The following is a 24,767-nucleotide window of genomic DNA, read 5'->3' as shown; positions in this document are numbered from 1 at the left end:
TGGGCATATTTGTGAGGACCTATTTCTGGGTTTTCTATTCTCTTGCATCCATTTGTATGTCTTTCTCCATGAGTACCACACTGTTTTGATTACTGTAGTTATATAGTAAGTTTTAACGTCAGTGAATTGCTCTAGGTCTTGTAGGACTTTTCCCTTTTCACGTAATTTTTAGAATAAGCTTATCTATTTCTCAAAATCTTTCTGAGGTTTCGCTGGGAATTGTATCACACCTATAGATCAATTTGGGGAGTGTTGATATCTTTACTATGTTGTGTCTTCCAATCAGTAGTAAGTCTCTCTAGTTATTTAAGTCTTCTTTTATTTCATTCATCAGCATTTTGTAATTTTCAACATATAGATCCTGCAAGTTTTGTTAGATTTATACCTAAGTATTTCAGGGGGTTTTATTGGGCATGATGACAGGTGGCATTGTATTTTTAATTCAGATTTTCGCATGTTTATTGTTAGTGTACAGAAATGCGATTGGTCTTTATGTATTAATCTTGTATACTGTGACCCTGCAGAACTCAATCTTAGTTCTAGGGGATTTTTTGGTGTATTCCTTGGGGTTTTCTAGTTAAAATACCTTATCATCTGCAAATAGGAATAGATTTTTTTTCTTTGTCCAGTATTTTTGCTTTTTGTTTCCTTTTCTTACTTTATTGGCTGGCTGGAGCTTCCATAATTGTGTTGAGTATGATTGCCTTCCTTGCCTTACTTGAGCTTAGAGGGGAAACATATAGTTTACACCATTTAAGTGTGATATTAGTTGTGGGCTTTTTGTAGATGTTCTTTACCAAGGTGAAGAAGTTCCTCTCTATTCCTAGTTTACTGAGAATTTTTATTATGTATTTTGTGGAATGCTTTTTCTGTCAATCGGTATGATCATGTTTTGTTTTTTGTTTCTTTAGCCTTTTGATATGATGGGTTATGTTGATTTTCAAATGTTAAATCAGCTTCGCATACCTACAATAAATCCCAATAATCTTTTTATACATCACTGGACTTTATTTGCTAATATCTTGTGCAGGGTTTTTGCATCTAAGTTCATGAGAAATATTGGTCTAAAGTCTTTGGGTTTTGGTACTATGTCTTATTTTGGTCTCAGAGTAATACTGGCTTCATAAAATGAGTTGGAAAATATTCCTTCCTCTTTAAAGGAAAAACAGTGTAAAATTAGAATTAATTCCTTAATTTTGGAGTAAGATTCTCCAGTGAAGCCAACTTAGAGGATTTCTTTTTCCTGAACTTTTAAACTATGAGTTCTGATTTCTTTAATGTTTATAGGACTTTTCAAATGATCTGTTTCATCTTGCTTGAGTTTTAATAATGTGCAGTTTCTAAAGAATTGGTTTATTTTTTCTGAGTTGTTGAAATTATGAGCATTAAGTTGTTCTTAGCATTACCTTATTATGGCTGCTGGATCTCAGCAGTGATCTGTTATTTCATTCTGATATTTATGATTGTTGTCTTTTCTTTTTTCATATTTGTCAGTCTTGCTAGAGGTTTGTCAGTTTCCTCCGCTCACCCCCCTCCAGAGAACCAGCTTTTGGTTTCATTAATTTTTTTCTCTTGTTTTTGTTTTCAATTATTTTGATCTCTGCCCATTATTATTTCCTTTCTGTTTACTTTGAGTTTACTTTCCCCTTCATTTTGTAGTTTCTTGAGGTAGGAGCTAACATTATTGATTTGAGACCTTTCTTGACCTTTCTTTTTTTCTAGTGTAAGCAGTTCTATAAATTTTCCTCTGGTGACTGCTTTACCTGCAATTCTAAAAATTTTGATATGCTGCATTTTCATTTTCACTTTTCTCTGTGTATTCTTTCTCTCAACTTTTTATTTGTCTATTTAGTTATTTAACTGAAGTAGAGTTGACAAACAGTAGCTCTATTTTATTATTTCCTTTGAGACTTCCTCTTTGACTCATGGATTATTTAGCAGTAGGTTGGTATATTTTCAAGTGTGGGGAGATTTATAAATTTCTAGTTGGATTTCATTATGATCAGAGAATATACTGTATGTGATTTTAGTTCTTTGAAATTGAGTTATGTTTTATGGCCCAGGGTAGTGTTTATCTGGCTGAATGTTCCACGGGCACTTGCAAGGAATGTATGTTCTCCTACTTATTTTTGACTCTACCTAGTTTGCCTGGAATATCGCATAACCTCTCTCTGTATGCAACTGTCTTCTTACTCTTTGTCTGATCTATTCTGTTTGGTTCATGTCCCTTATTACTGGTTTGTATAGCATCATTGACAATAACTTTCTTTTTATTCTTATTTCCTCCCCCTTAGTAAGAATTATTTATTTCCCATAAATCCTTTATTTCCATGTCCCATGTCTCATTTAACATTTTCTGTAGTTTTAAACAATATGTAATATTCTTGTTCTAAATTGTCACTGGTTTTTATGTTGGCAGTGTAATTTATATTTATACTAGAGGCAAGTTAGCCTTAAAGTGTTAACTGCTCCAAGGTGAAATATTGCAGTATGTTTTGTTATTTTTTCAAAAGCCACCCACAAATTATGATTCTCTGGATAAATTTAGACTGAATTAAGAATTATATGCGAAGCATATTGCTAGGCATTAAATGAGAGGAAAATTTGTGTCCTCATGATACTTTGTGGGACGTAAGACGAATGCCTCTGCAGTAGTTCTAATATATAAGACATTAGACACCAGATGCTTAATGGAGAACTACTATAGGAATTCAGAAAAGGAATAATTAAGAATGTGGACAGGATTAATTTGTGCGGTCTTGTGAAAAGATAATACTTGACTGAATGATAGGTGGAATGGGAAAGGGAGTTGAAATGAACATTAGCTTACCTGAGGGGACTGCTCACCCAAAATGAGCATGGCCTGTGAGAAGGAGAGTGAGGAGGACATTCTGTGAGGCAGTAGGGTTATGCATTAGTAGGAGGGTATAGAGGGTTCCTGAGCACAGGAGAAGAATTTAAATTTGAGCAGGAATCTGTAAGCCAAATTAAAAGTTATTAATCTGAAGAGCGACTTGAAAAATGCTCTACATATAAGTGTTAGCATAACCTGGGAGCTTATTAGAAATGCACAATTTAATACCCCACCTCAAACCTATAGAATCAGAATCTGCATTTTTTTTTAAAGATTTTATTTATTTATTTGACAGAGAGGGAGACAGCCAGCGAGAGAGGGAGCACAAGCAGGGGGAGTGGGAGAGGAAGAAGCAGGCTCACAGCGGAGGAGCCTGATGTGGGGCTCGACCCCTAACACCAGGATCATGCCCTGAGCCGAAGGCAGAGGCTTAACAACTGCACCACCCAGGGGCCCCAGAATCTGCATTTTTAACAAAATACCCAACTGATTTGTATGTATTGTGAAGTTTCATAAGCACTGGTCTGAAGGAAAGTTAATCAGACGGAACTGTATACAAATTAGATTCTAGAGGAGAGAGATTTCATTTAGATCCTATATTATCCTCTTGATATTGAGACCAAAGGGCATGTAAGAGAGACCTATTAAAGGAATATAGTCAACAGGATTTAATGACCAGGATTTAGAGAATGGAGGAAGGTGCTAAATTGAAGATTATGATCCAGTTTTGGCACCAGGCAGTTGAAAACTGGGTGGGCCATTGACAGGAAATAAAAAAGCCTGAGTGGCATAAAAAGCTGTGATTATTCTTTACTTCTAAGCCACTAGAACTTTTTGTTAACAGAAAATCAGCATAATAATAACACTGGAGAAAATTTTCTAAAAGGAATGAAAAAAACATATAATTCCAGAATCCTAAAATAAACAGCATTTTCATTTTTTTGCACGTTATCATGATTTCTTACTAATACGCGAACTTGTTTCTACATTGTTGTGTTCAGTGTAAAGCCATTTTGTATGCCTTAAAAATTTATTATGTAAATATTTTTCATACTTTTTCATAATTTAATTACTTTGAAAGTACTTTTTTCCATTATAAAGTATATACACTCTCACTTAAATTTTTAAAAATGCAAATTAAAAATAACAGTGATTGCAGTATTTACATTTTAAATTGGTAAGGATTAACATGTTTGGTTCTGATAGGTTTTAGTGAGAATGCAGAATTGTGCAACTTTTTAAAGGGCAGTTTGGCAATGCTTGTAAAAACTAAAAATTACACATATCATGCTTGATCCAGCAATTCCATTCCTAGGAATTTTTTCTACAGATATACTGGCTCTAGGTCAGTTAATCTACAGGTCAATTTTGTCATATTTACCAATTCTTTGTATCAGTGCTTTCAGGAAAATATTTTCCTAGTGAATATGGATAAAATTAGATTATTTCATGGGAGAATTTTTCAGTATACTCTGATTTCTTTCCAATCCTTTGAAAAGTTATTTTATGTTTTTTTTCCCCAGCATTTTCTGCTTCCTATACAGTCTTCTAAAAAGTTATTTTATTTATTTATTTTAGCATTTTGGTATTTTTAGGTTCCTTTTGTTAATTTGAAAGTGCATATACCAGCCTTGCTTTTTTTGTTTTTGACTAAAATTACAGCTATTTATATTGGATGGAATGATTTAAACAGCTTTTGAAGATTTTTGATGAGATTTGGTTGACAGTTTTCCTTTTGTCCTCATAACATTATTTTAAGGAACGTTCAACTTGTAAGCTAAGGGTCATAGCGTGGTTGATTTTTATGAATGTATTTTATTTTCCGAAAGACATTTCACAGTAATCTTTATTTCGATATAATCTAACATGTGTTTACTGTAAATATGTACTGAAAAATATCTGGAGCAACCATACCAGTAAGAAATGCTAATATTTTGGTTAATTGCTATAAAAATTAAGAATGATATTAAGGCATTGGGAATAATAAAATTAAAGACTGGGAAATATTTCATTCAAGCAAGAATGTGAACAAATGAAAAAAGTGACCTAAATCTCATCACAAAAGACAAATTAAAAATTTTAATGACTAGAAACACAAATTTTAAAAATCTCTTTATTAATATATTAATAAATATAAAATATTTGTAGAAATAATATTTATAGGGGTGCCTGGGTGGCGTAGTCGGTTAAGCATCTGACCCTTGGTTTCCGCTCAGGTTGTGATCTCAGGGTCATGAGATTGAGCCTTGCGCCAGGCTCTGTGCTCGGCACAGAGTCTGCTTGAGATTCTCTCGCCTTCTCCCTCAGTCCCTCCCCCTGCTCTCTCTCTCTCTCTCTCTTTCTAAAATAAATAAATAAATCTTTAAAAAATAATATTTATAAATATGTCTACATTTACTTCCATATTAACAAATATGTAAATAGATAAACATCAATATGTATTAAGTTATTAAATATAAACATTTATGTGTACTTACTATAAGTACATATAATGATGTGTTAATATATCAGTGTAATATGTATTAGTAATATGAAATATAATCAGGTTCATATGTCTCATTTGTTCAGATCCTTGAGATGAATTTGTAAATTTGGTAATTTCAGAGAGTTTATTGTTCAGCATAATGAAGTTTGGAGAATTGGTTTGTTTCTGATACACTAATGCACAGGAACATATGTTTAAGTGTGTGCGTTGCATTATTGTAATACCAAAAGACTGGAATCTACTGAAATTAATGTCAGTGGGGTTTGTTAAATTATGTGTGCATCTCTTTGGTGGAATATGTTGTAGCCATGAAAAAAGAGTGGAGTATGTATTAAGATAGAAACATTCTTAGTGTATGTTAAATGATAAAGGGAAGGCTCAGAATAGTGTACCTTGATAGTTCAGAGCAGTGTACCTTTTCATTTTCAGTTAAAAAAGATAAAGTTAGGTGGGGGGGAATGGGGTAAATGGATGATGGGCATTCAGGAGGACACATGATGTAATGAGCACTGGGTGTTATATGCAGCTGATGAATAACTGAACTCTATCTCTGAAACTAATGATACACTATATGTTAATTAATTGAATTTAAATAAAGTAAAATTTAAAAACAAAAAAGATATTTTTAAGTATATGCTTATATATATCTGGAAGAATACACAAGAATTATTTATAGTGGTTGCCATTGGGGCTCTAAAAGATGGAAACAAAAGTTAATATAGGTATACTTGTTGTAATTTGATTTTTATCATTTTTACTAACTAATAAAAGTAAAATATAGTATATATTCACTGCAGAACCCTTAAAAATGACATGCAGAAGAAAAGTTTCCCAAAGCTAAACTACTGTTTGCAAGTTTGTTTTCCTATTTCCTTTCTATCTTTTTATTTTATGTTTTACTTTTTTGGTGTTCATTTTACTTACAATAATATTAGAGTTTTCCTGTTGTCATATATTCTTTGCCATACTTTCTGAAATAAGATGGGGACGTAAAATAAACTCACAGTTATCATTTTTATCATTCACTTATTTTTTTTTTAAGATTTTTTAAATTTATTTGTCGGGGGGGTACAAGCAGGGGGAGTGGCAGGCAGAGGGAGAAGCAGGTTCCCTGCTGAACAATGAACCCAGTGTGGGACTCGATCCCAGGACCCTGGGATTATGACCTGAGCCAAAGGCAGACGCTTAACCAACTGAGGCACCCAGCCGTCCCTGTCAGTCACTTATTATACCTTTAATATTCTCATTTGAAGATAATAAGTTGTATATTACTCCACTGACAGCCTGGTTGATGACTGATCTTGTGGGTTGAGTGGATGGCCTCTTCCTTCCTTATGGCTGCATATATGTGAATTTTAATCAGATTATCTTCTGTGGAAAATTGTGTTGAATCATTTAAATTTATTGGTCAGATTTCTACATAATGACATTACACTTTTCATTTCAGACTTTTTTTTTTAACAAATTATTTTTACTGGTGTCAGTTCTTTGCCTTTTACATTTTACAGCAAACATTTAATTTATTGATTAGATTTTTGTTCTTACATAATTTTGCAGATTATAGTTGGTATTCGCTAGTTTCCTTTCGATCTTGCTTCTACCAAATTGGGCTTTCTTACATATTGTACACTGAAATTTTGTCAAGAAGAGTTAACTCATCAGGTTCTAGGCAGCAGCATATTTAACACGTACAGTTTTAGTCTGGTCTGCTTAATTTTGTTGATTAGCTCTGCCATTAGTATATTTTACCGATTGGGTAAAAAAGACTGATGCTTTATTTCATAGCCAGTCCTTGAGAAAAACAGAAGCAGTATCTCTTTGATATTGTACGACTCCTAATTCTATTGTCATATTCAGTGAGTCTCCCAATTGTTTTAATTCTTTTGTATTTCAGTTGCTTTTCACCTTAAAGGTACCAGTCATGATGTTGGTCTCTTATTTTTGAGGCTTCCTCTTCCAGTGATGAAATTTTAAAATATAGAATTCTGTTTTTATGTGACCTATCCATATCTTGAATAAAATTTTTTCGTGTGGTTGCCGTTGGTGGTTCTGTTACATAGGCGACACCTGTGGAATACAGCAAAGGCAATTTGGGTGCTAGAAATATAGATCTTTATAACAGACTTAAACCAGGCTGTGTAGCTCCTTTAAATTAACTGCAAGATGTATTAACTTCACTCTCAAGTGTTAGGCAGGGTTGAAACAGCTTACATTTCTTTTGGTTGGTTAAATTATTCACTGGAATATTGCTGGAGCAGAGGATAGTGTCATCATTATAGATTTTGCATCGTATTGATTTTCATAAGGATTGAACCAGTTGTAATGCTATCAGTGGTGTTTAAGCACCTCAATCACTATTTTAAAACTTTTACTTAACTAGGAGTAAAATGGTCTTGTGGAGTTGCTTTTATTTACATTTTCATTTGCTTTGTGTAGAAAATTAATAGGAACAACAAATCAGAAGCAGGTTGAAAAAAATGTTAACTCTTAACCAGAACATTTGGTTATGTAGTCTTCTAGCACTGTGTTAATGTTTTGAATCAAAACCAGTTTAAAAATTAAGATTGGTTATTAGCATAATGGAATAGAGTGTCCCTGGAAGGAAAGTCATAAAGAGTACTATTGTACTCTTGAAACAGAGGAGTTCTTCTTTTGTCTGATGTCCCTCTAGTTTCTGAATAGAATAATACGCTACTTTTATCCTGCAGTTTGACAGTTAATACTGTGTTTAATCTGTGTCTACTCAGTTCAGTCCATTAATAAAAAAACTTTTTAATTCTTTGCCAAGTTAGTAATGCCATAATATATTTTTCAGGGATGTGAATAAAAAACTACTTTTGTCCTGTTTTAATAGTTTTTCTTGTTTATTCTTTTTACTTAGCCAAAAAATATTAGTGTAGCCCCACATTTTCCTTATTGTTTTTGAATATAGTTTTTAAACTATAATTTAACTAAGAGAAGGTTAGAAATAATCTTTTAAAATAATCTTTAAAATTAAGCATGTCATAGTTCACATTTGTCAGAAAACAGGGTACACTTAAATAGGTTGAGTGAATATTTTTATTTACTTTTCTATTTATAACACTTTTTAGAAGTGTTATTTTGTTTAGAATTTTTTTTTAATTTGTGAGGTGTATAATTAAGGGGTTTTTTTCTTTAATTTCTTTTGAAACCAATCATTTTAGGGCTAGTTTGAGAACGTTGCTTAAGTGATGTGAGATGCTTTCTGCCCATGACCTACTTGTAGTGAGGAACAATTAATATAATACATAGCAATATCTCATTTGGCTAGTAAGTGTAACTCTCTGCTGGGTTAGGAACACTGCCTTCAGGGCGCGAGCATAAGGCTAGTTGAGTGACAAGATTATCACATGTAACATAAGATAGTTATGAGTAATGCAAGTCATTGTGTACTCAGGAGCTGAGTAAATGGAGTTCACAGAAGGAAAAGAACAATCAATAATTTACTTTCAAGGCTGTTTTCCACCTCTATCTCTTGACGATTTGTTTCCCAAAACAATCTTATCAGATCCCTTTAAAATTGGTCTTTTAATTTAATTTTTTAAATTTTATTTACTTGAAAGAGAGCAAGAGAGAGCATGGGCAGGGAGGAGAGAGAGAAGCAAACTCCCCGCTAATCAGGGAGCCAATTGCGGACTCAGTTCAGTCCTAGGACCCTGAGATCATGACCTGAGCCAAAGGCAAATGGTTAACTGTCTGAGCCACCCAGGTGCCCAAAATTAGTCTTTATAAATTTGTCTTTTCATAGGTACTTATTTACAATTTTAGTACCATTTGGAAGGTGGTGCTTGTAGGCTTATGTCACAGTTCACATAATAATTAATAATTGCAGAATGTTTTGGAGCTTAAGTCATGGGCGTTTTTGTTTGTTTGTTTTGAGGAATCTCATATTTTATAAGAGATCAGTTTTTTTTCAGTAGTTTGAGTGATATCTTACTGGATTTGCAGGCATAGTGACTTTTATCAACCAGAATCCCATCTCTCTATTTCCAGTTGACTCACTGAACATTTGTTGGTAATTTAGGATAATTATCTTGAATAGTTCAGATTTTATACTTCTAGAACATGTGCGGAGACTTCCCCCCGCTTTCCACTCCTCATCTTCCTTCTATGTGCTTTGCTTCCCTCCAAGTCTTTCCCACCAGCTGAGTAGTAGAACCAAATTGTAATAGAGTAGGCTTACCTGTAAGAACTCTACAGTCACGGAGAGCAGATAAGTAGAGATTTTGTTTATGGGTTGTTTTTTTTTTTAAGATACCTAAACAATTTGAGGTATCAGTTACATACAGTGAAATATGTGAGTGGTGTATAAGTGAGTAGTAAGCGATAATGAATATATAGTAAGTGATACAATATGTGAGTAATAAGAAATACATTGAGTGTTCAGTTAAGTTGTGATAAATGCTTACAACTATGTAACTCACACCTCTGTTGAGATATATAACATTCCAGTCACCCCAGAAAATTCCCTCCTACCCCTTTCTGCTCAATACCTGTTCTCCACAGTCCTTGTTCTGCTTGTTATCAGAGCTTAGTTTTGGCTGTTAATGGAATTTTATATAAGTACGATAATTTTCTGACTGGCTTCTTGTACTTAGCATAATGCTTCTGATATTTTCCGTGTGTGTGTGTGTGTGTGTGTGTGTGTATGTATATATATATATATATATATCAGCAGTTACTTTTTATTGTGAGTACTATTTACTATTCTGTTGAATGACCATACCTCAGTTTGTTTATCCATTCACATACCGGTGGACATTTGGGTTGTTTTCATCTTGGCTATTATGACTAAAGCTGCTTATGACCATTCATTCATTCATTCATTCATTTTAGAGAGAGAGAGAGAGAGTGCGTGCACATGCAAGTGGGGAGGAGTTGCGGGGAGGGATGGAGGGAGAGAGAGAATCTTAAGCAGGTGCCACACCCAACATGGAGCCCTGAGATCTTGACCCGAGCCAAAATCAAGAGTCAGATGCTTAACCAAAGAGCCATCCAGGTGCCCCTGACCATACATTTATAAGCCCTTTTGTGGACATGTTTTCATTTCTCTTGGGTAAGTATCTAGAAGTGGAATCACTAGGTTTTATGGTAAGTGTATATTTAAACTATTTTCCCAGAAGTGAGTGGGGGGTGGGAACGGCAAAAAAACCCACAAAAAAACCCAATTTTCCCAAGGCGAGTGTTTGAAGCATAGTATAGAGGGGAATGGAAGTTAGATGACTCTAAGGCTATACCATGAATGACTTTATAGTTCATATATTTTTATCCTAAGTACAATATAAAGCCATGGAAGAGTTTAAGATAAGAGGGTAACACCATGAAATATGTAATTTTATTCTGACTTCTTTTTGAAGAGTGGATTAAAGGTGAGACTAAAGAAAGAAGATCCAGTGATCTTCTTGTCCCAGAGGGCATAAAACTTGACCCACACTGGCTTAAACAAAAGTAAATAAGTTTTGGGAAAAAAAAAAAAATTGTTTTGGGAAACATAAATAAGAAAGTCCAGGTGTATCATTCAGTCTCAAAGCTTTATTAAATATCTGAGTTAAAAATTTATATTTCATCAGCCCTCACAAGTTTGAACTTTAGATATGTTTATTCAGGTGATCCCCATGCCTGGAAAAGAGTGCGTTGTATATAGTAGATACTCAGTATTTTGAAGAATTAATGAATATTCTTGGTCATCTGTGGGAGTTATATTGAGGGTCATTCTGGAAACTTCCTGCTTTTCCTTACTCTAACATCTAGACTGTCCCCTATTAGACTGTTTCTCAAACTTGACCATTTTTCTCAATCTCTACTATCATTATGCTTTTTTTCCTCCTACTTCTCTTGGATTTTGTGGTCTTCATGTGCATTCTTTTTCTCCACTGCAGTCTTTCCAAGGTTGGAATTATTCAGGCCTTGGTCCTGTGTCTGTTCCTTTCTCTGTGCCCTTCCCTGGATAGAAGGAAGGTTCGTTTTTTGTTTGTTTGTTTGTTTGTTTGTTTTTAGATGTATTTATTTATCTGAGAGAGAGAGCGTGAGTGGGAGGGGCAGAAGAAGAGGGAGAGAGAATCTGAAGCACACTCTGTGCTAAGCGCGGAGCCCGACGCTGGGCTCATGATCCCATGACCCTGAGATTATGACCTGAAATGAAACCAAGAGTTGGATGCCTAGCCAACTGCACCACCCAGGTGCCCCCAGAAGGGAAATTTTTTTTAAAAAGGAAGATTAAAGGTGTGATACTGGGAGTAAGGCATGGAGTTTATATGATTTTGATATACATACTATTTGCTATAAGGAGAAAGTAGAAAATATACCAATGGTTACTATAAACTGAAGTTTGGGTAAGAAATACATATGTAGGGGTGCCTGGGTGGCTCAGTTGTTAAGCGTCTACCTTCGGCTCAGGGTGTGATCCCAGAGTCCTGGGATCAAGCCCCACATCAGGCTCCTCCGCTGGTAGCCTGCTTCTTCCTCTCCCACTCCCCCTGCTTGTGTTCCCTCTCTCGCTGGCTGTCTCTCTCTCTGTGTCAAATAAATAAATAGAATCTATTTAAAAAAGAAAAGAAAAGAAATATATATGTAAAATTTGAGGGAAAATTTCCAGTAGAGTTCTTTCTGGTTTGCTTGAGAATGGAGAAAATATGTTATTTCTTTGTTTTCAGAGTCTACAGATTGAGTGCCCAGAATCTTAATGTACACATCAGGTAATCTATAACAATCCTATTTTCTAAGCTAGCAAATGGCTTTAAAATCTATAAAGGAAATTTTAAAAGAAAGGGTGATGTATAATTGAGTTAAAGCACCAGCATTTATATTTTCTTCCTGCTCTTGACTTTATCTTTACTGTTCCACCTTGTATTTTCCTCAGACATTCAGATTTTCTGGAAATTTTATATCTTTACATCACAGCCTATTGATTAAAAATGGTTGACTCATAGTGATGATGGCGGAATGTTAGGGGCACCATGGAATAGTCAGAGTTGCATAGTATTTGCACAGGTATGTTTAGAACTTGGCTGATTTGTTTTTAAATCTGGAAGACCCTGAAATTTGCCTGTGTAAGTACAGTAAAGGTCATTGAGGGTATAGTAAATTTGTTAATCAGTTTTTCTCCCTCAGACATCACCACCATCATCATCACCTAGTACTGTATCTGACACATAGTAGGTACCTAACAGGATTTGATGTGATGAACTTTAGTTTTCTGGAAAATTCACATAGAGAGAAATGTTACTAAAAATTACTAAATCCAGTTGTAGATATAGAAATGTGTTAAGGGAAGAGTAAGAGTTTGACTTAAAAGTCTATTGGGTCCTTTTTTAAAAATTCGAATTTATTTCTTGTTATTTATCTCTTTTCCTAGACATTTCAGTTTACATATAACCCTCCCCCAATAGTCTTTGTATTGTATGACTTATTTTTAAGTATACTTTTCTTCAATATTTTGCTTTAAAAAATTTTTAAATTTACCGTTAATCACACAAGTAATACATTTTTAGAAAAAATTCAAACTGTATAGATAAAGTAAAAGTCCCTCTTAATAAAACCCCTGTCCATTTATTTATTTATTTTAATTCCAGTTAGTTAACATACAGTGTTATATTCATTTGAGGTGTACAGTATAATAATTCAACACTTCCATACATCACCCTGTGCTGATCACGACAAGTGCACTCCTTAATCCCCATCACCTATTTAACCTGCCCTCCCACTAACCTCAGTTTGTTCTCTATAATTAAGGATCTGTTTCTTTGTCTCTCTCTCTTAATTTTTTTTTTTTTAAGATTTTATTTACTTATTGAACAGAGACACAGCGAGAGAGGGAACACCAGCAGGGGGAGTGGGAGAGGGAGAAGCAAGCTTCCCACCTAGCAGGGAGCCTGATGCAGGGCTCGATCCCAGGACCCTGGGTTCATGCCCTGAGCTGAAGGCAGATGCTTAACGACTGAGCCACCCAGGCACCCCTCTGTCTCTTAATTTTTTCCCTTTGCTCATTTGCTTTGTTTCTTAAATTCCAGGTATGAATGAAATAATACGGAATTTATCTTTCTTTGACTTATTTCACTTAGCATTATACTCTTTAACTCCATCCATGTCAGTGCAAATGGAAAGATTTCATTCTCTTTTGTGGCCGAATGATATTCCACTACACATACCCACACACACCCACAGCTTCTTTATGCAGATTTCATCCTTTTTTTATGCCCGAATAATATTCCACTACACACACGCGTGCATACACACACACACACACACACACCCAGCCCTACAGCTTCTTCATCCATTCATCAGCTGACAGACACATGGGCTGCTTCCACATCGTAGATGTTTGGTATAAGAAAGTGGTCTAGTTTCACTCTTTGCATGTTCCTATCCAGTTTTCCCAATATAATTTGTTGAAGAGACAGACATTTTCCATTGGGTATTTTCTTCCTGCTTTGTCAGAGATCAATTGACCAAATAATTGTGGGTTTATTTTGAATTTTCTTATCTGTTCTCTTGATTTATGTGTCCATTTTTGTTCCAGTACCATACTGTTTTGATTACTGTAGCTTTATAATACTGAAGTGAGAATTGTGATGCCTCCAGCATTGTTTTTCTTTTTAAGATTGCTTTGGCTGCTTGGAGTCTTTTGTGGTTCCATACAAATTTTGGATTGTTCTAGCTCTGTGAAAATTGCTGGTGGTGTTTTGATAGGGATTGCATTGAATGTGTAGATTGCTTTGAGTAGTATAGACATTTTAACATAAAATATTTGTTCTAGTCTATGAGCATGGAATGTCTTTCCATTTCTTTGTGTAATCTTCAGTTTCTTTTATGAGTGTTTTATAGTTTTCACAGTACAGGGGTTTCACCACTTTGGTTAGGTTTATTCCTAGATATCTTATTATTTTTGGTGCAGTTGTAAATGGGATTGTTTTCTTAATTTCTCTTCTGCTTCATTATTGGTGTATAGAAATGCAACAGATATTCTGTACATTGATTTTATATCCTACAGCTTTACCAAATTCGTTTATTTGTTCTAGCAGGGGTTTTTAAAAAAGATTTTATGTATTTATTTGAGGGGGTGGGGAGAGAACATGAGTGGCGGGGAGGAGGCAGAAGGAGGGAGAAGCAGATCAGCAGGGAGCCTGATGCAGGTCTCAATCCCAGAACCCTGTGATCATGACCTGAGCCAAAGACAGACACTTAACCAACTAAGCCGCCAAGGTGCCCCAGTTCTAGCAGTTTTTTGATGGACTCTCTTAGGGTTTTCTATATAGAGTATCATGACATCTGCAAATAGTAAAAGTTTTACTTCTTCCTTACCAATTTGGATATATTTCTTTTTGTTGTCTAATTGCTATGGATAGGACTTCCAGTACTATGTTGAATAGAAGTGGTGAAAGTGGACATCCTTGTCTTGTTCCTGATCGTAGGGGAAAAGCTCTTGGTTTTTCACCATTAAGGGTGATGTTGGCTGTGGATTTTTCATATATGGATTTTATTATGTTGAAGTGTGTTCCCTCTAAACCTACGTTGTTGAGGGATTTTATCATGAATGGATATTGTACTTCGTCATGCTTTTTCTTCGTCTATTGAAATGGTCATATGGTTCTTATCTTTTCTCTTATTGATGTAATGTGTCACATTGATTGATTGGGGAATATCAAACCATCCTTGCAACCTAGGAATAAATCCCACTTGATCATGGCGAATGCTTTTTTTTTTTTTTTTTAAGATTTTATTTATTTGACAGAGAGAGCGCTCCAGAGAGCACAAGCAGATGGGGGGAACAGCAGAGGGAATGGGGGAGCCCAATGTGGGGCTTGATCACAGGACCCTGGGATCATGGCCTGAGCCGAAGGCAGACACTTAATGGACTGAGCCACCCAGGTGCCCCAGTGAATGCTTTTTTAAATGCATTTTTTAATTTGGTTTGCTAGTGTTTGGTTGAGAATTTTTGCACTTTGTTTATCAGGGACATTTTCCTGTAGTTCTCTTTTTTAGTAATGTCTTTATTTGGTTTTGTTATCAGGGTAATGCTGGCCTCATAGAATGAATTTGTAAGTTTTCCTTCCTTTTCTATTTTTTTGTCCACTGCCCATTTAGATCACTTAGATAACTAACTCTTCTGGTCAGTTTGGCATACATACTTCTGAGATTTTATATATATACTCTTAAAAAATAATATTTAAAATTACACGTTTTTGTCAGGTAAGTTTAAGGAAGCATTCAGCATTGTTCTCATCTGGTTTTATTTCTTACAGAATTCAACACTCTTGTACACCTAATGTCCTGTACTTTTATTTAAAATTACATTAATTTGTTAAAATCAGAGAGTATCAGCTTAGAAAATAAATTAGATTTATGAAAAATCTGCTTAATAGTCGAGCTGTCTTCCAAATCATCTTCAGTGATTTAGTGCATCAATAGCAATATGATGTATAAGATGCACTGTGTGTACAAAGAAGTACTCTCTAATTTAGACTCTTTCAGCCCAAATTAGTAAAGCTTCAATTTATTTTTGTTATGCCTTGGGAAAAGCTTTTTTTTTTTTTTTAAGATTTTATTTATTTATTTGACAGAGACAGCCAGCGAGAGAGGGAACACAAGCAGGGGAAGTGGGAGAGGAAGAAGCAGGCTCCCAGCAGAAGAGGGGGATGTGGGGCTCGATCCCAGAATGCTGGAATCATGCCCTGAGCCGGAGGCAGACGCTTAACGACTGCGCCACCCAGGTGCCCCTGGGAAAAGCTTTTTTATGTATTAACTTCTATTTAGATTTTTCTAGCCGTCACTTTATAACACTAAAATTAAGAGCCATTTATTAACATTAAACATCAAAACATTAGACTTTATTAAGTAAAACTTAGAGTTTCTTAAGAATGGTGGCAGTTATAAATTTTAAAATCATAGAATGTTGATCATCATTAAATGTTTCCTAAGTAGCATTTTATTCCTATTGTTGGTTATCATTGTATTTGATCCTTTTTTTTTTTAAGGTACTGTTTTTAAATACCTTCTACATCCAATGTGGGGCTCAAACTCGTGACCCCAAGATGAAGAGTCACATGCTCCACTGACTGAGCCAGCCAAGTGCTCCTATTTTTTGATCCTTTTAAAATATTTTGTGCTTAACTGCGGTTGCTTAATGTAATCATTTTCTATTTTTAGAATTTTAGAATCAGGAGGAACCTTAGAGATTTATCTAATGCAGACAAAGAAGCCTCAGGTCCATAGAAAGTCAATAACATGACCAGCTTCTCAAAACTAGTTATTATAAGAATTGGAACTATAACCTAGATATCCTGCTCTGCATACCTAATTTTCTGATCCTTCCTAATCTTGAGTCTAATTGAAATAGAGAATGTGTTCAATATTTGCCTGTTTAAAGGTCGTCATTAGTAAGAAATCTTCAGAACTTATAAGGACAAAAAAGCATTTGTGGGAAGAGTCAGTGTTTTCTTGTGAGAGAGTCTTAGGTCTTCATCTTAGGGACGTGTGGTTGATAATTACCCAGTCTTTCATTTTTTCATCTCTTTTCCTTTTTGCCCTCCTCCTTTTTCTTTGAGTGCAAATAGGATGACTGTAAAGTAGACATACAATACTAGACTTCTAGTATTGTGTTTTATAACAGGAGACTCCTTAAAAATAAGGAGATTGGATCTAGGGGCGTAGGGTAAAACTGGAGAAGGTTAATAATTTTTTTGTAACCTTCTGTGCTGGTGCTGGGTGTTTCAACCCAGTCACTGGAAACCAAAGGAACCAAAAACAGTAGATTTTTATTTTTATTTTTTTTATTTTTGAGAGAGGGTGGAGGGAGGAAGAGAGAATATTAAGCAGACTCCATTCCTAGTGTGGATCTCATGACCCTGAGATCATGACCTGAGCCGAAATCAAGAGTCAGACACTTAACCAACTGAGCCACCTAGGCTCCCCGAGATACACTTTTTAATATTATCTTTGTTGCATTTCTTCCACCTGTTATTTCTACAGGTTTGCTAGATAAAGCAATGACAGGGTGTGGAATAAGATGGGAACATTCAGGTGATGATATTTATTCCTGTAGTTATGAATCATCATGTTATCCACAGTTGCAGGTACAGTGTTTGTTAGCAATAATAGCCTTTCAAAGAATATCTTCTGAATATTTGATAAAAGTAGTTGAAGAGTTACAAACATTAGCAAAATCACTTATTCTGATAAACATTTTAAAATTGTTCATGTCCTTTTGCATACTAGCCTTTATAATTTTAAAAATTAAATTAAAATTTGTTGTCTAGTCAGGATAGGAGTTGAGTAGTCTTATGGGAGTTAAAAGAAGAGTTCATATGAAAAATAAATTTCTTCCTTAAAACTCACTAAGAATCAAACTTATTTCATTAGACTATTCAATAAAATATGGTGACTGGCACACACCACCCAGAATTCTAGGGTAACTTCCTGTCTTCATGGGTCTCTAAAGAACATAATCTATGTCAGGGGTCAGCAGATTGTAGCCTGCAGACCAAATCCTGTCCATGGACTGTTTTTGTAAGTTCTAAGAGCTAGGAACGGCTTTTACATTTTTTAAAGGTTGTAAAAATTAAAAAAAATATATGCCACATAGATTGTTTGTGGCCCTCTAAGCCTAAAATGTTTACTATCTGGCCTTTGAAGAAAAAATTTGTCCATTTCTGATGAGAATCAGATCAAATGGCAAAGGTTCTAAATGGCCACAGAGAACCAAATCAGCGCATTCAGCGTTATAGTAAAAGTAATATAAATGAAGAAAATCAACACAGATGGAATGTTTGTTATAATATTGTTTACAGTAGGAAGAAAATTTAAAAGTGTTTTATAACAGGGGACTAATTAAATAAATTATAGGATATCTGTGTAGTAGAATATTATGCACTGGGAATCATCACCCATGATTTATGCAGAGGAAAGCTGTTAATTGCATTAAGCAGGGGGCCAGATTCTAGAACAGTGTGCAGCATGGGCTTTTTTTTTTTTTTTTTAAGATTTTATATTGAAGTAATCTCTATACCCAGCATGGGGCTCAAACCCACAACCCCAAGATCAAGAGTTGCATGCTCCATCAACTGAGACAGCCAGGTGCCCCTGATCCTTTTTGTTTTAAAACAAACATGTAATAGATGTCTGTGTAGGTGCAGAAAACTTTATACACTAGAATATGGGATTGTGTGTGACTTAAGACATTTTTTCTAGTTGTTGCTTTTTTGTAATGCTGATTATTTTATAGTGAAATTAAATAATTGACCTTTTGCTATGGAAATATTAAACTTGAACAGAGTTTTAAGTCACAAAGAGAACAAGTAATATATTAATATGTAAGATAGTGTTAGAAGTTTGGATACCCTATTGAAATTTAGAAGTCTTTGGACAAATTAAAGAAGATAGAACTGTTAAAATCCTCTTCCAGTTACAGTTTTTTTTGTTTTGTTTATTTTTGTGTTTTAAGTAGGCTCCACACCCAGCGTGGTGGAGCCCAGTGTGGGGCTTGAACTCATGACCCTAATAAGATCAAGACCTGAGCTGAGATCGAGAGTCGGACGCTTAACCAAGGGAGCCACCCAGGCGCCCCTAAAATCTTCTTAATGTATTAGCCTACACATTCTGTAGGCTGAGCATGTAATAATCTCATTTTATCGGGCTATTCAAAGAAAATAATATAATTTTAAGGTAAATTCCTCACAATTTGAGGTACCATGTGTCATAGAGAACATTTCCTTCCACAAAGCATTAGTTGGTGTCACTTTCAAAGATGGAATTTTCACATGGACCATAAAGTTTAAATTAAAATGTCGTTTCTTCTTCCCTTTCTTTTTCCCTTCATCTTCTTTCCTTTTTTTTTTTAAACTTTCCACAGTATGTTATTGAAGTACAATTGATATAAAGTAGAATATTTACCTTTTACATGCATATACATACTTGTCTCCAGCACCCAGATCAAGATATGGAACATTTTTATCACTCCAGGTAGTTTACTTTTGCTCCTTTCCAGTTAGTACCACAGCCCATCCTAGGAGTTAACCAGTCTGGAATTTTGGCTTATTTAAAACTTTATATAATGGACTCATATGTACTTTTTTGTGTTTGACTCCTTGTTCTTACATAATAATATTTTTCAGATTTATCAAAATAGTTATTTGTATCAGTTTTTTTTCCGTTGTGAAGTAGTATTCCATTGTATGAACATAGCAAAATTTATCCATTCTGCTGTTGATGGACATTTGAATAATTTTATTTCTTTTGCTGGGGGAGGAAAGAGACTATCATGAATAATGCTGCTGTTAACCTTTTTTGTGCAAATCTTTTTGTAGATATACACTCATTTCACTTGGGTATATGACTATGAGAGGAGTTTCTGGGTTATAGCTGTGTGAATAACTTCATTAGAAACTGCTAGTTTCCAAAAGTAGTTGTCCCATTTTACACTCTAATCATAATGTGGCAGTTGTAGTTGCTTCCTTCCCTCACTAACACTTGGAATTGTTAGGTTTATTGATTGTAGCTATTCTGATGATTGTGTAGTGATGTCTCTGTGTAGTTTTAATATGCTTTTCCCTGATGACCAGTAGTGTTAGACACATTAAGTGGCTTATTGGCCATTTGTGTAAATTGTATTATCTTTTATTACTGATTTGTAGGAGTTTTTTAAAATGTATTTTGGATGTGAATTTTTTGTCAGATTTTTGTTTTGTGAATGTTTTCTTGCAATATGTAGCTTTTCACTTCATTTATGGTGTCGCTTGATACGCAGAAGGCTTTAATCTTGATGAAGTCCATTTTATCAATTTTTAATTTGTACTTATTCTTTTATATGCTGAGAAATCTTTTCCGTTGCCCAAAGTCATGAAGATATTCTAAGTATTCTTCTGAAAGCTTTATGTATTTTCTCATTTATTTTTTAAATTGAATTATTTGTCCCTTTATTTTTTCCAGGGGTTCTTCATGTATTTGAGGTACAAGTCTTGGTCAGCAGTATATAATTTGGCACTCACATTTAACTCTGTGATTGATCTGAATTAATTATGTATGTTAGGTAGAGATTCACTTTTTTTTCACATAGATACTCTGTGTTCTCACCTCTCTTTCTTCATTGAATTTTATTGGTGTCTGTCCAAAAATGAAGTATCACAAATGCCAGCACTGTTTTAATTACTGTAATTTTATAGTAAGCTTTGAAATTTGGTTGCGTATGTTCTCCAGCTTTGTTATTCAAGATGCTTGAATATTCTAAGTCCTTTGTGTTTCCATATAAATTTTAGAATCACCTTGTGTATTTCAAGTTAAAAAGCCCATTTGGATTTGGATTTGGATTTGGATTTGGATTTGGATTGCATTGAATGTGTACAGTAATTTGAAGGCATTTGGTATCTTAAAAATACCAAGTTTTTTGAATCATAAACATTGTGTATTTCTCCATTTATCTCTTTCATTTCTCTCTGAAATTTTGTGATGTAATGTAGATGTACCTCACATATCTTATTAAATTTATTTCTAGGTATTTGATATTTGATGCTATTACAAATGGTATTGTGGCTTTACTTTCTGTCTGCATTGTATATTCCTAATACTTAGAAATACAGTGGGTTTTTATATATTGCTTTTGTATGCATTGATCTTGCTAAATTCACCTAGTTCTAGTAGTTTTTTCCCCCTTTGGATTTTCTATGTATGAAGTCATGTTGTACACAAATAAGGGCTGGTTTTAGTTCTTTTCCAATCTTTATATCTTTATTTTTCTTGTGTTATACCACACTGACTAGGATGTCTAGTAAAGTGTTGAATAGGTAAGTTGAGAGCAAATAGTCTTGACTAGTCTTGAGTTACATAGGTACTCTTTATCAGATTGGGGAAGATTCCTTTTGTTTCTAATTTGCTGGGAGTTTTTATCATAAGTAGATGTTAAATTTTGTCATGCTTTTTCTGCGTTTTTTGAGATCGGGATTCTTTTTTATTCAGTTAATGTAGTGGATTCCACTGACTTTTTTTTTAATGTTTTTAAATCAGCTTTGCATTCCTGTTATAATCACAGTCATGATATTATTTATTTTAATATATTTGCTGTATTTTAGTTTTTAAAGGATTTTTGTGTCTATGAGGGTTCAGTTCAGTAATTTTCTCACAATATTTTTTGTCAGGTTATGCTAACAGAGTAGCTGCCTTATAAAATGCCTTGGGAAGTGTTTCATTTTTCTGTCTGAAAGAGTTTGTCTAAGTTTGGTATTTTTTTTTTTTTTAAATATTTGGAAAATTCACCCATGAAGCCCTCTGGAAATAAAAATAAATTGCATCAGCATCTAGAGGACAATCAAGATTTTCTGTTCTTGGGTTAGTTTTAAAAACTTGAGTCTTTTGGGGACGCCTGGGTGGCTCAGTTAAGTGTCTGCCTTCTGCCCAGGTCATGATCCCAGGGTCCTGGGATCGAGTTCTGCATCGGGTCCTTGCTCAGCAGGGAGCTTGTGCTCTTTCCTCCCCGCCCCCAACAAATAAATAAATAAAATCTTTAAAAAGATAATAAAAACTTGTGTTTTTACAGAATCTGGGCATTTCCTTTTAGTTGTTAAGTGTATTGGCATAAAATCTCTTCTCATGTTCTCCTTTATGCTTTTTACCATTTATGATACCTATAATAATGTACCCTTTTTATTATGACACTGGCAATTTGTGTTTGTTTTATACATTGTCTATTTTGAATCACCCTTTACATATAATATTGCTGACTTAAAAATTTTATATAACATTCTGGAATAACGTTAATAGTAATGATAGCATTCTATATTATTTCTGATTTTAGTGGAAATCCCTTTAATGTTTCATCATCAGGATGTATTGGGGTAGATATCCATTATTCTTATAAGATAATCTTCTCTTCCTAGTTTATTATGAGATTTTTTTGGTAAGGACAAGATGATTGGATTTTATTAAATGATTTTTTAGCATTTCTTGAGATGGACAGTTTTTTCTTTTGATCTTTTGAGGTGATAAATAATTTCCTGTTATGATGTCCTTGTACTTCTGGGAAAACTCTACTTAGTTTAATATCGTTGATGTGGTTTTGCTAATATTTGGGATTTTTGTATTAATGTTTTCATGGGAATGATCTGTAGATTTCCTAACTCAGATTTTGGTATTAAGTTTATGATGTTTTGTCTGTTTTCCCCCTCCCTGCCTCCCTATTTTTCTCCCTCATCTTTCTCTACAGTTATTAAGTACCTACAAAGTACAAAGCACTTTATACTTTTATCCTTATTCCTTACTGTAAGGCTAATTTATTTATTAAATAGTCTTTGGGAAACATAATCTTATAAATCTAATTTTGCTAGTTAAGCAGATCTTTTCACCTAATAGGTTATAGTCTGGGTTGTTACTCAGAAGCACTTTAGGCTAGTTCTGTGGTTCTTTGTTTGATGTAGATTGCTGCTTGGTTAATGTATTCTTATACATGCTTGTTGCTTTAACACAGGATTATCTCATTTAAAAAATTCTTATTTTGTTCATTAAAGCTTCTGGAAGCATTGCAGATGTTACAGTTTACTATAATTTGCCTAGTCCCAGAAAGTTGATGAAATGGTAACTGCTGAAGTTATAGCCACTATCAAAGTTTAGAGACTTTTACATTTGTAAGTATAGTAACATTGTTTGCAGTTATCTACCACATGCTATTATAGGTGTATATTGTTAGTATCAACAGTTTGATTCTTTTTTTTTTTTTTTAAAGATTTTATTTATTTATTTGTCAGAGATAGAGACAGCCAGCGAGAGAGGAAACACAAGTAGGGGGAGTGGGAGAGGAAGAAGCAGGCTCATAGCGGAGGAGCCCGATGTGGGGCTCGATCCCACAATGCCGGGATCACGCCCTGAGCTGAAGGCAGACGCCCAACCGCTGTGCCACCCAGGTGCCCCAACAGTTTGATTCTTAAACTTTCCTCCCATTAATAGATACACTGTAGTTTTTATAATAACTAATGGTTGCATACTTCATATAATAAGGCTATAGCTATATTGCAAAAAATCCAATCCTCTTCCCCCCACTCTGGGGTGGGGAGGGGGATTGTAACTGGATAACTAAATGATGACTTTAATTTTAATGTTGTTTTATTTTAAGGATTTTATTTATTTGTCAGAGAGAGAGAGCGAAAGCACACAAGCAGCAGGAGTGGCAGGCGGAGAGAGAAGCAGGCTCCTTGCTGAACAGGGAGTCCAGTGTGGGACTTGATCTCAGGACCTTGGGATCATGACCTAAGTCGAAGGCAGAGGCTTAACTGACTGAGACACCCAGGCATCCCTTAATTTTGATTTTTTATTTTGGTTATTTGCTTTTATTCGCCCTTTCTCCTTCAGTCCCTCACCACCATTGTTCATATAAGCTATTTTCTCCTCAATTAAAACCCAGCTGCTTCCCTTGTGATACCAGTCATTACTTTACCTTTGGCTGTTTTCCTTTCGTGTTAAAACTTAACTTAGACTAATAATTATTTTATTCCACTTCCATGTTAACTTTCTTTGTTTTTCCATTTTTCATTACTCATATTTTCTATTCATTATTCCTTTTTGTACCTCCATCTGAATTTCTTCCTTCTATGAAATATGAAACTGCACCCAATTCTAAAATTGTAGGTAATTTTCTCACTCTTCTATTTTGTATACAAAGAGTATGATTATTTGTAACTTACTGAGGCTCCTAACATTGGAAACATTTTCTAAACATTTAGTAAGTATTGATTAACATCACTCAGGACAGTTTTACTTAATGCTTTAACATGTGTTATTCAGAAGGGTCTTGATTTTATTGTAGCTGTGTATGGTAGGTAAGTATTTCATGTCAGTATTTCTCAGGTACTATATTTGTTTCCTGAATTTTATCTAATTGGAAAACAAGGCTGTGTCTACAAATTACTTGACTTTTGTGAAATTTTATAAGAGAATGGAGATGCAGAAATACTTTTTTATATCTTAAAATAGTGCTAGTTTCCTTTTTCATGCTGAGACAACTCATTGGGGTCTGTTAAAGTAAATGCTTGGAGTGGGGAGAAACCATGTTTAATATAAGACTAAAAAAGATTTCCTCAGGAAGAAGCTTTAGAGAAATAGATTTGAAAGAAGTCCAAGACTAAGACTCATGCTCGGATTTGTGAGGTTTCCCTGTTGGTTTGGAGCAGGACCCGGCTGCTTGTTTTTCTAAGGCCCAAGGGAGTGGTTTTTACATTTTCAAGCATTTGAAAAAATAATCAAACGAGTAATATTTTGTGATATGGGACAATTAAGTGAAATTCAAATTTCAGTGTCCATAAATAAGTTTTATGGGAAACAGCCCCACTCATTTCTTTATGTATTGTCTGCAGCTGTCTTTGTACTTGAGCAGCAGAGTTGAGTGATTGCAGGTCTGTATGGCCCACAAAGAATAAGATAGTATTCAGCCCT

At 34.5% G+C, this 24,767-nt stretch overlaps 1 protein-coding gene across 12 annotated transcripts in view; it reads left to right on the top strand.

Annotated features, from left to right (window-relative positions):
* The window catches only part of CNOT4 (CCR4-NOT transcription complex subunit 4), a 137,917-nt gene that overhangs the window by 19,719 nt on the left and 93,431 nt on the right, over positions 1 to 24,767 (top strand). For 6 of the 12 annotated variants that reach the window (XM_048212724.2, XM_048212725.2, XM_048212723.2 and 3 more), the window contains exon 2: positions 12,014 to 12,055. The exons of the other annotated variants lie outside the window; for them this stretch is intronic. The gene's annotated coding sequence lies outside the window, so the exon portion shown is untranslated. The remainder of the gene's footprint in view (positions 1 to 12,013; positions 12,056 to 24,767) is intronic. 12 annotated transcript variants of the gene reach the window in all.

The sequence above is a fragment of the Ursus arctos genome, unplaced genomic scaffold (assembly GCF_023065955.2).
Source record: "Ursus arctos isolate Adak ecotype North America unplaced genomic scaffold, UrsArc2.0 scaffold_3, whole genome shotgun sequence".
Lineage (NCBI taxonomy): Eukaryota > Metazoa > Chordata > Mammalia > Carnivora > Ursidae > Ursus > Ursus arctos.
Note: the sequence above shows the minus strand (reverse complement) of the source record. Positions and strands in the feature narration are given on the sequence as shown.